We start from the raw sequence: 9,060 nt of genomic DNA on the forward strand, positions 1-9,060 counted from the left end.
CCCGTGTCCCCTGCATCTGCAGGCGGACTCTCAACCACTGCGCCACCAGGGAAGCCCCTCATTGTAGTTTTGATTTGCATTTCTCTAATATTTAGCAATGTTGAGCGTCTTTTCTTGTGCCTATTGACCATCTGTATATCTTCTTCAGAGAAATGTCTATTTAGGTCTTCTCCCCATTTTTTCAGTTTGGTTGTTTGTTTTTTGTTGTTGTTGAGCTTTATGAGCTGTTTGTATATCTTGGAAATTGATGGCTGTGTATTTCTTATGTCTTCCATAGTGAAGAACTGTGGGGAGGGGAGTTGGAAAGAGAGTTGAGCCGAATTCTGTGCAGGCTTTATTAGAGTATTCGGACTCTATTCTCACTTCTGAGGTTTTGTTAAACCTCCCACACTAGGGTTCCCTGAAACTAATTGGAACACATGTCCCATTCTTACTGAGGGAACAGGGAACTGGATCTGCCCTCTTGCATGTTACACGTGTAGCCTGGAGCCTTTGCTTCTAGTAGAGGTACTCAGCTTCTTAACTTCATTGTTCATTTCCCAAGCTTTACCTGTTTCTTCCCGGTAGCTCTGTCCACTTCTCCCCATCAGAACATCACTCAGTTCATTTTTTCCAGACTTGGTGGTATTCAGAAATAACTCACTATTTGGCTTCTGAGGGATGAGAGTAGGTGCCTCACTATAAAATACCTGCCACTCTCCTCCAGATTCTCATCTTTTGTCCCACTTTTGGCTGCCACTTTTTGAGCTTCATGGCATTGTATTGCCTAGTTGCTGCTGCTGCATTTTTCCTGGGTTTTGCTATTTTTATTTCACTGAATTGAATGTTGGGAAAGGAAATTCTGTGCACCAGTCTTATTACACCATCCTAGCGCAGAAGTCCCCAAAGATTTTTATTAACCACAAAAATATTTCTATTCATTGTGCAGATATGGAAATTTGCAAATAGAAGATTAAGTGGGACACATTATCATGTGAGCAAGTACTTAATTACATTAGAGATGCAAATGTTTTTCGAGATTATACTTTTGTAAACAAGATGATCTTGTTATAATGGAGGATTTGTGATAACTGCAATGTAAAGGAGTCTCAGAGGAAAAATTAGGAAAACTGAGTATGTGAACTATTTATTGCCCATGTAAGTAGTATGCATAAAATCCAATAAATACCAAAGACTGTGTGCAAAATCACAACACAGTGCATTCCATAACAGTCTCATTCTCTTCTTTTAAATATCTAGATTACTTTTCATTTCTTGTAAGTGAACTGAAGTAATGTTGTCTCAGACTGACACACTTCTGAATGTTTTAAATCTCTAACAATCAAAAACATCCTTGGCAGAGGACTGATTTCACACCTCAGGCATTAAAATTCAGAGTCTGTATTCGTTGTTTATTTTACATAATGTAAAACAGCATGAAGCATGATATATTATACAATGCATGAATGGGAATTTTAGAAAATAGGGCATCATTTTACATTTACACCTGCTAGATGACATTTTATGTATTAGAAGGTGTCCTGATATATCAAACATAATGATTTTTTTCAATCAACTGAAATTTTTGTTACTAGCATACATTAAAGAATAAAAGATTTCTATTATTATTGTTTGATTGTATTTTTCTAGAATATAATGGTAATTTTATGAGTTATTGTGATATCAATGTTAATCTTAATAGACCAGGCTTTGTTTTAAATATGGGATATATAAAAGTTAGAGACTACCATAAAATGTAGATTAATTAAACTATAATATGCTTAACAATAAATAGCTGGGCCAATTAAAAATAAACCTTTAGGAATATAATGATTTATTTCTTATTGTAAAACTTTTGAACCATTAGTGAGTGTATTAATAATTGCTGGGCCTCCCTGGTGGTGCAGTGGTTGAGAGTCCGCCTGCCGATGCAGGGGATACGGGTTTGTGCCCCGGTCTGGGAGGATCCCATATGCCGCGGAGCGGCTGGGCCCGTGAGCCATGGCCGCTGGGCCTGTGCGTCCGGAGCCTGTGCTCCGCAACGGGAGAGGCCACAACAGTGAGAGGCCCGCATACCGCAAAAAGAAAAAAAAAAAAATAATAATAATTGCTGTTTAACTGCTGGAAACAAATAGCTATGTATCGGTGTAATTTCTATTAGTGTTTAAATTATTTCAGGTACAGTTATTGGTAAATTAGTGCTCAGTGAAATAAATAATTTGGAAGTATGCCATTTTTTGGTCCAGGGAGAAGAAAACTATCATATCATTATGGTAAAGGCTAAACTATACAGTATAGAATCATAATTATCAACTAAGTTGGTGACATGTTTTCTTCTATGAATTCTGGTATAGAGTTTATTGGAATTGACCTAGAGCTGCTATTTCAGGTTCATGCTATGCTTTGCTAGAAAGACTCAAGTTGTTGAAGTCAGCTCAGCATTGATTGAGGCTGGTGGCTTCTGCTTGGTTTTTGAGTTCCTGATTTACGTTCCTCCAAATAACAAGTTGTTATAAAGAAGTTAACTATGAATAGAAGGGAGGGAATGGATGATGAATACCCAAAGGCTGTCTTTTGGTTGCTCTTAGGTCTGCCCTGCCCTTCCATGCCTTACTCTGTATACCAAGAAGCTCAACCCTTGCAAACTTCAATTTCCAGACTCTTTGCCCAGTAGCTTCCAGTTAGATTTGACTAATGGGAAGTACCTGTGAGAGACTGCAGAGGGGAAGATAGGAGTAGCCTCTGCTTCTGATGGCATTTCCAACAGGAGAATACAGCTATTCTGTATACACTCCAGTGTCCTTAGGTCGTTTCACAGGTTGTCAAAGTGACTCCTGTGGTTTTAGTGGTATCAGAACTAAGGTCAGGGGTGACTACCATTCCCAGTGGCTTTTGATGGTTCAGGCTAGGGTATCAGAGATTTCACTGGCAACAGCAGTCCCTAGCAGTTTTAGCAGTCATTGTGCTCTGGGTTCTGGTAATCTCCTCTCCTCCCTTTTGTTATTCCAGCCCAAGGGGTGATAGCAGCTTCTGTAGTTCTTACTCTCTGATTTTTCTCACTTAAACATTTTTGTTTGTTTGTTTGTTTTTTGTGGTATGCGGGTCTCCCACTGTTGTGGCCTCTCCCGTTGCGGAGCACAGGCTCCGGACGCGCAGGCTCAGCGGCCATGGCTCACGTGCCCAGCCGCTCCGCGGCATGTGGGATATTCCCAAACCGGGGCACAAACCTGTGTCCCCTGCATCGGCAGGCGGACTCTCAACCACTCCGCCACCTGGGCAGCCCCACTTAAACATTTTTGATCCTTCAGGCCTTTGATCATTTTTTATAAGGGGTCCTTGTAGTACATACTCTCTGAACTATTTAGCACAATTTCTGTTTTCCTAATGAGACTTTACTGATTCTGTACTGTCAGTAGCTTTCTGACATCACCCCAAACTATTCTAAACTGGGCCCTCTTTAGCCTTGAGTGGGCACTCTCATTCTATCTGTGTGTCTGTGGATCTGTCTTGGACTTCAGTAACAAGGGTCAGGGGTGCTCTGTAGCTTTGTGCATGAGTATGATGTGATGGTGAATATTATTTCCTGACAGGTGTTGGCATTCCCTAGGGTTTGCTTTTTTTTTTTTTTTTTTTGCGGTATGCGGGCCTCTCACTGCTGTGGCCCGCCCCGTTGCGGAGCGCAGGCTCCGGACACGCAGGCCCAGCGGCCATGGCTCACGGGCCCAGCCGCTCTGCGGCATATGGGATCCTCCCAGACCGGGGCACGAACCCGTATCCCCTGCATCGGCAGGCGGACTCTCAACCACTGCGCCACCAGGGAGGCCCGGGTTTGCATTTTTTAATACCTCTCATTCTTAAAAGAAAAACAGACTGTATGTACAAACTTATTCTGAATGGAACAGCATTTTCCCACTAGACTGTAAACTCCATGAGGGAAGGCATCAGGTCTATCTTGTTTACTGTTATGCCACTAGTCCTTAGTACTAAAGAGTTAGTGACTTCTCATTAGATGTTTGAATGAATAAGTGAACAGCTTGCTCTATAAGTGTGTGTGTGTGTAGTATTTTGGGGAGCTGAGGGCTGTACTGTAGGCTTTTGGCCTTTGGACCTCTCCCACTATTATAGTTGATCCCTCAATTTCTCTTGTTATATTGTCCATTTATACTTTTTATTGAATACATGAACTAGTTTCTACCATTTTACTTTGTATTTTCTGTTTACCTCGCTTAATTTTTTTTTTCTAATTTTCCTACTTTTTGTAAGAATGATGAAGTTTAATTTATTCCTTTCAGCTCTTTGTTTTTAATCCCTGGGCTGTTTTTGGAAGCTATAGATAGCATTTTCAGTCTTTCCATATCTGTTGCTTAGAATGCCTAGAGCTCTATCATTTTTAGTTATACAGTTATATTAAATTTGCTAATATTTTATTGAGAAACTCTAGATTAAAAAAAATTTTTAATATCATTATTTATACAATACTTAAAAAGCTTTTTGTTATGAAAAATTTCAAACGTGCATATGTTTTTGACACCAGCATAGTGAATTCTCTTGTGGCTGGTATGGCTTTAACAATGATTACAATTATAAAAAAATGGTCAACCTTTTTCACCTATTAACATTCCCTACTTTGTATCATTTCTTAAGTAACCATTTCAGTATGTGTTTCTAAATGATATTCTTAAAAGTGTAATCACAATGTCATGATCACTCCTAAAAATTTACTTAATGTCATGTAATATCCAGTCAGTGTTCAAATAGTCCCAATGGTCTCATAGTTTTTTTTTTGTTGTTGTTCAAATAGGGATCTAAATAAGGTTCACAATGGCAAGCAATTGAAAAGACTCATCTGAAATCTATTTTAATTTGTGTTTCCCCCTCCTTTCTCTTTTTTATTTTTCCATTGCAATTATTCTGCAAATTTTCTTACAGTATGGATTTTGCCAATTGCATCTCATGGTTTTCTTTAACAGGTTTCTCTTTCTCCCTCACTTTTTATAAATAAGTAGTTAGATTTAAAGGCTTGACCAGATTCAGTCTGATTTTCTTTTTTTTTTTTCTTACAAGAAAGTTTCATAAGGATATTCATAGAGAGCACAGGATGTCTGGTTGTTTCTCTTCTGTTGATGTTAGCAATCAATTGATGATCACTGCCTGGATATGTTATTTTATTAGGAGTTGCAAAATGATGATGTTTTACTCTCCTTTTAAAATTTATTACCTGAAATATTTCTATAAAGAAACTTTCACTAATCAACTATTTAATTACCCTCAAATATCCTGAATTCATGCAAGAAAGTCAGGATATATAAGTTTTCAAAATAATGACTTGGTTCCCTAGTATTTTGCTAAGGTGTGCAATAATTTTTTAAAAGTGTCATTGTGTATCATGAATTTTGGCATTTTTGATTTTTCAATCAATTGCAGTTATTATTCTTGTTGATTTTCAAATTGTCCATATTTTGACTAGAAAAAATTTTGTTATCTCTTGAATCCTTTCTATCTGTCCTCAGTAGTCTTTGATAGATTTTTTGGTTCCTGGCTTGACAAAATGTTCTATAGAATCATCTTTTACATTTCCTGCCCCATCTTAGAATCCTCTATTTGTCCAAGGAGTACTAGTTCTTTTAGTGGAAAAATAATATTTAGAAAGCACAAGATGTGTATTAAACATGCTATTGCCTTTTTAGTGGACAGAGCTAAGAAATGTGTGTGTTAAAAATAAAGTATATCATGATTTCATATTGATAATTTCAATTCAAATTCAAGAACATAGAGATTTTACTTAATCTTTATAGTCTCACATTTGCTTCTATTTGCATTCTACCAAAAATTCTGGTTCCCACCAATACCAGTATAATTATTCATTTGCTTTTTTTTTTAACAGTACACTTAGTATAGCAATACTAACACTACCTCCAATGGTATGATTACTGAAAACAGTTTAAGAATTTTTTTTCAGCTCTTTTTGTATATTTGCACTTAGTGTGTATTCCACTAGGCATGTAGGATTAAATTACTGTATTTTAAAAACACTTGAAATAATGCTGTGTGCAGTTATGCTACTAACTTGTTACACCATTTAATTTATCAATTTTTTGCTTTTGCTTTTTTAGAGATTGCTTTAAAATTTTTAAATTTTACAATTATGTGAAATATTTATATGTTTGAAACATCAAGTACACAAAGCAAAATATATGCTGAAAATTCTAGCTTTATCCTTGTTCCCTTTTGCTTGTTCCCTCCCTTCCCCTATACATAACTCTATTAGTCAAGTTTCTCCAGAGAAACAGAACCGGTATATCATACATATAATTTATTATGAGGAATTGGCTCATATGATAATGTAGGTTGAAAAGTCCCACGATCTTAAGTCTGCAAGCTGGTGACCCAGGAAAGCTGTTGGTGTAATTCAGTCTGAGTCTGAAGACCTGGGAACCAGGGGAGCTGATGATGTAAACACTACTCTGAGGGCAGGAGAACATGAGATGAGATGGCCACCCTTCTAATGCAGTCCTTCTCCACCTCTGTTGTTCAGGGGGGCGCTTCAGCCTCACCCCCAGGTTCCAGATGTATAGTTATTAGTTGATCTTCTTATGAGGATGAGTAAAGTCTGGAATGACCTCTGTCACTGTCCTGATGACCCTCCTTGTATATCTGCAATATACTTACATCAAAGTCACTTAAAATATATTTATATCAAAGAGCAAATTTATCTTTCTATTGTTGAAATTGTTAGTTGACTTTTTTTAATGTTATTTTTCTTTTGTGCTTTTGAGCTCATTCTGAAAGGTAATTATACTTTTTTCCTCTCTGTGCCTACTCACATTTCTAGCTCTTTTTACATACAATTCCCTGACACCAGAACAAGATTTTATTTTTTTCAGTTTGGTGACATTGTCCTTTGCTAGTATCAGTATTATCACAGTCACTGAGCCAGTCAGTCATGGTGTTTGTTACACCGTATTTTTAAAAAATTTTAATGCTCTGTATGATAAGCTAATATTAAGTACGGAGAGACTGGCATATCTTATTGGTGGGATACTGTTATCTCAAGTATTGATCAGCAGCTTTGTTCATACTTATTGGCAGTTTTTCCCATTCCTTTACCTTCCCTTTCTTGCCTCCTCTTTCTTATCCTAGCACCATTGCCAAAACCTCCCTTAGCCTCTCTTTACAACTCAGCTCCTGCATCTCTTCTTCCCTGTCTCATTGGCCATCAATAAAACAATCAAACGAACACCAAATGTTGAACATTGGCTAGACAGGACACAATTTAAGTCATCAGACAAATCCTTTCATGTTTGGCTGGAGATAGAGCCGAACTTACAGTGCTGTTCAGGTAGTAGAAGTTGTCCAGAGGTGGCATTACCAGAGCTTCTCTCAGGGTAGCTGCAACTGGGAAGTTTGTGTTGAAGTTCTGACTACACCTACTACATGGGGGATGGCAGCTCTGGGTAGTGCTTAGGTTGAAGTAGACTATATCAAAGAAGGCAACACAACTAGTAGCTGCCAGAGGGATGAGGTGTCTCATGAACCTATTATTCTGGTATTTAAAAATAACATAAAATCTGACTCATTTGTATTTTTCTAATGTGCTTCACATTTTATTTCCATCTTTACTGAGGCATAACTAACATATAACACTTATATTTTGACATCACAATCAATGACACAAGATACTCAATTCATGGTGAATAAAAATTTGTCGAACGACCCCTTCCTTTTTTTAAAAAAAAAACAAGAGTGATATACATAGTAGCAAAAATGTAAATTGAACAAAAATACATTCTTTTGGAAACCTTTTTCTTTTTAGACATTCACAGTCCTCAGGAGGAGGTGCAAATAGTTTCACAAAGCAAAACTTTCTTTGCAAGACTAATTCTTACTCAGTTTTAAGTTTTCCAAACAAGTAGGATATGAACATGAGGGCACTGAAATTTCTATCAGTGTCTCAGTCCTGGGATATCTATCTATATATTTATATTTTGAAACTAAAGATGATGACACAGAATGTAAAATGCTTTCTTTGAATCAAAAACTGCACTATGAAACACAGTGCAGTGCCTGCCAAAAAGCTAAGAGCTGTTCAAATAGAACTCTCCAAAGTTATCAATATTTTTATCAAGTTGTAAAAAGATGAAATTCTTTGAAGACAAAGGAATCAGAGGAAAATATTTGAAAGTAGCTTATAACCATCTTGTTAGCATTTTTCTGGCCAGGGCTGAGTCAGAGAGAACTTTTACAGCAGCTGGAAAATTCTACAAAAATATATCTATGGCTAACAATGCCTCTGTTGACAGTTTGTTTTTTAAACTAAATAACACTTTGTTTTTTAAACTAAATAACATTATTTTCCCCAGTTGTACATAATTAAAATTTATTCACTTTAATGTAGTATGTTTTGTTATTTTTGACTAATATTTTACTTCTATTAGTTTATTTACTCATAATTTTTATTAGAATGAGAACGTATATTGAAGCTTATGTTAATATTTAACAAATATTTTTAGTGATATTTTATAAAAAACATATATTAAATATTTGAAATGAGTTAAAATTGTTTTACTCATTTTAAAAGTTTAACGAATTATGAACACACACAGTAAAATACCAATATTGATACTAGTTTAGTGTTATATAAGAGAAATAGAAAAATATGGCATTGTCATTCCAACCAAGAGTGTCACAAGCAGCTCCATGCAGGTGGTGCCACAACATGCTGGAATCAGCTTTCACTGGCTTGCAAGAACCAGTTGTTAAAATGTCAAGAAATATTGTAAGTCAGCTGTTACACACAGTCATTATTACAAATTATGTGTAATATTTTTAAAAATTACCATAAATATTTCCAAAATGACAACAGTGAAATACAGAGAAAAAAAATAGTTTACCTCTTTTCACACTAAGGTATATAAAGTTAAAAAAATTAAGTTATACAAACTTACAATTAAATACATTATATGAAAAACAAAGTTAATAGATATTCAAAATGTATCACTTCCTAGTTATTTTACTACATTTTTCTATTATCTATGCTGTTAGGGTTATCTATGTCTATTGTATTTTTATGGTTGATATATG

The sequence above is a fragment of the Mesoplodon densirostris genome, chromosome 9 (genome assembly GCF_025265405.1).
Source record: "Mesoplodon densirostris isolate mMesDen1 chromosome 9, mMesDen1 primary haplotype, whole genome shotgun sequence".
Taxonomy (NCBI): Eukaryota; Metazoa; Chordata; class Mammalia; order Artiodactyla; family Ziphiidae; genus Mesoplodon; species Mesoplodon densirostris.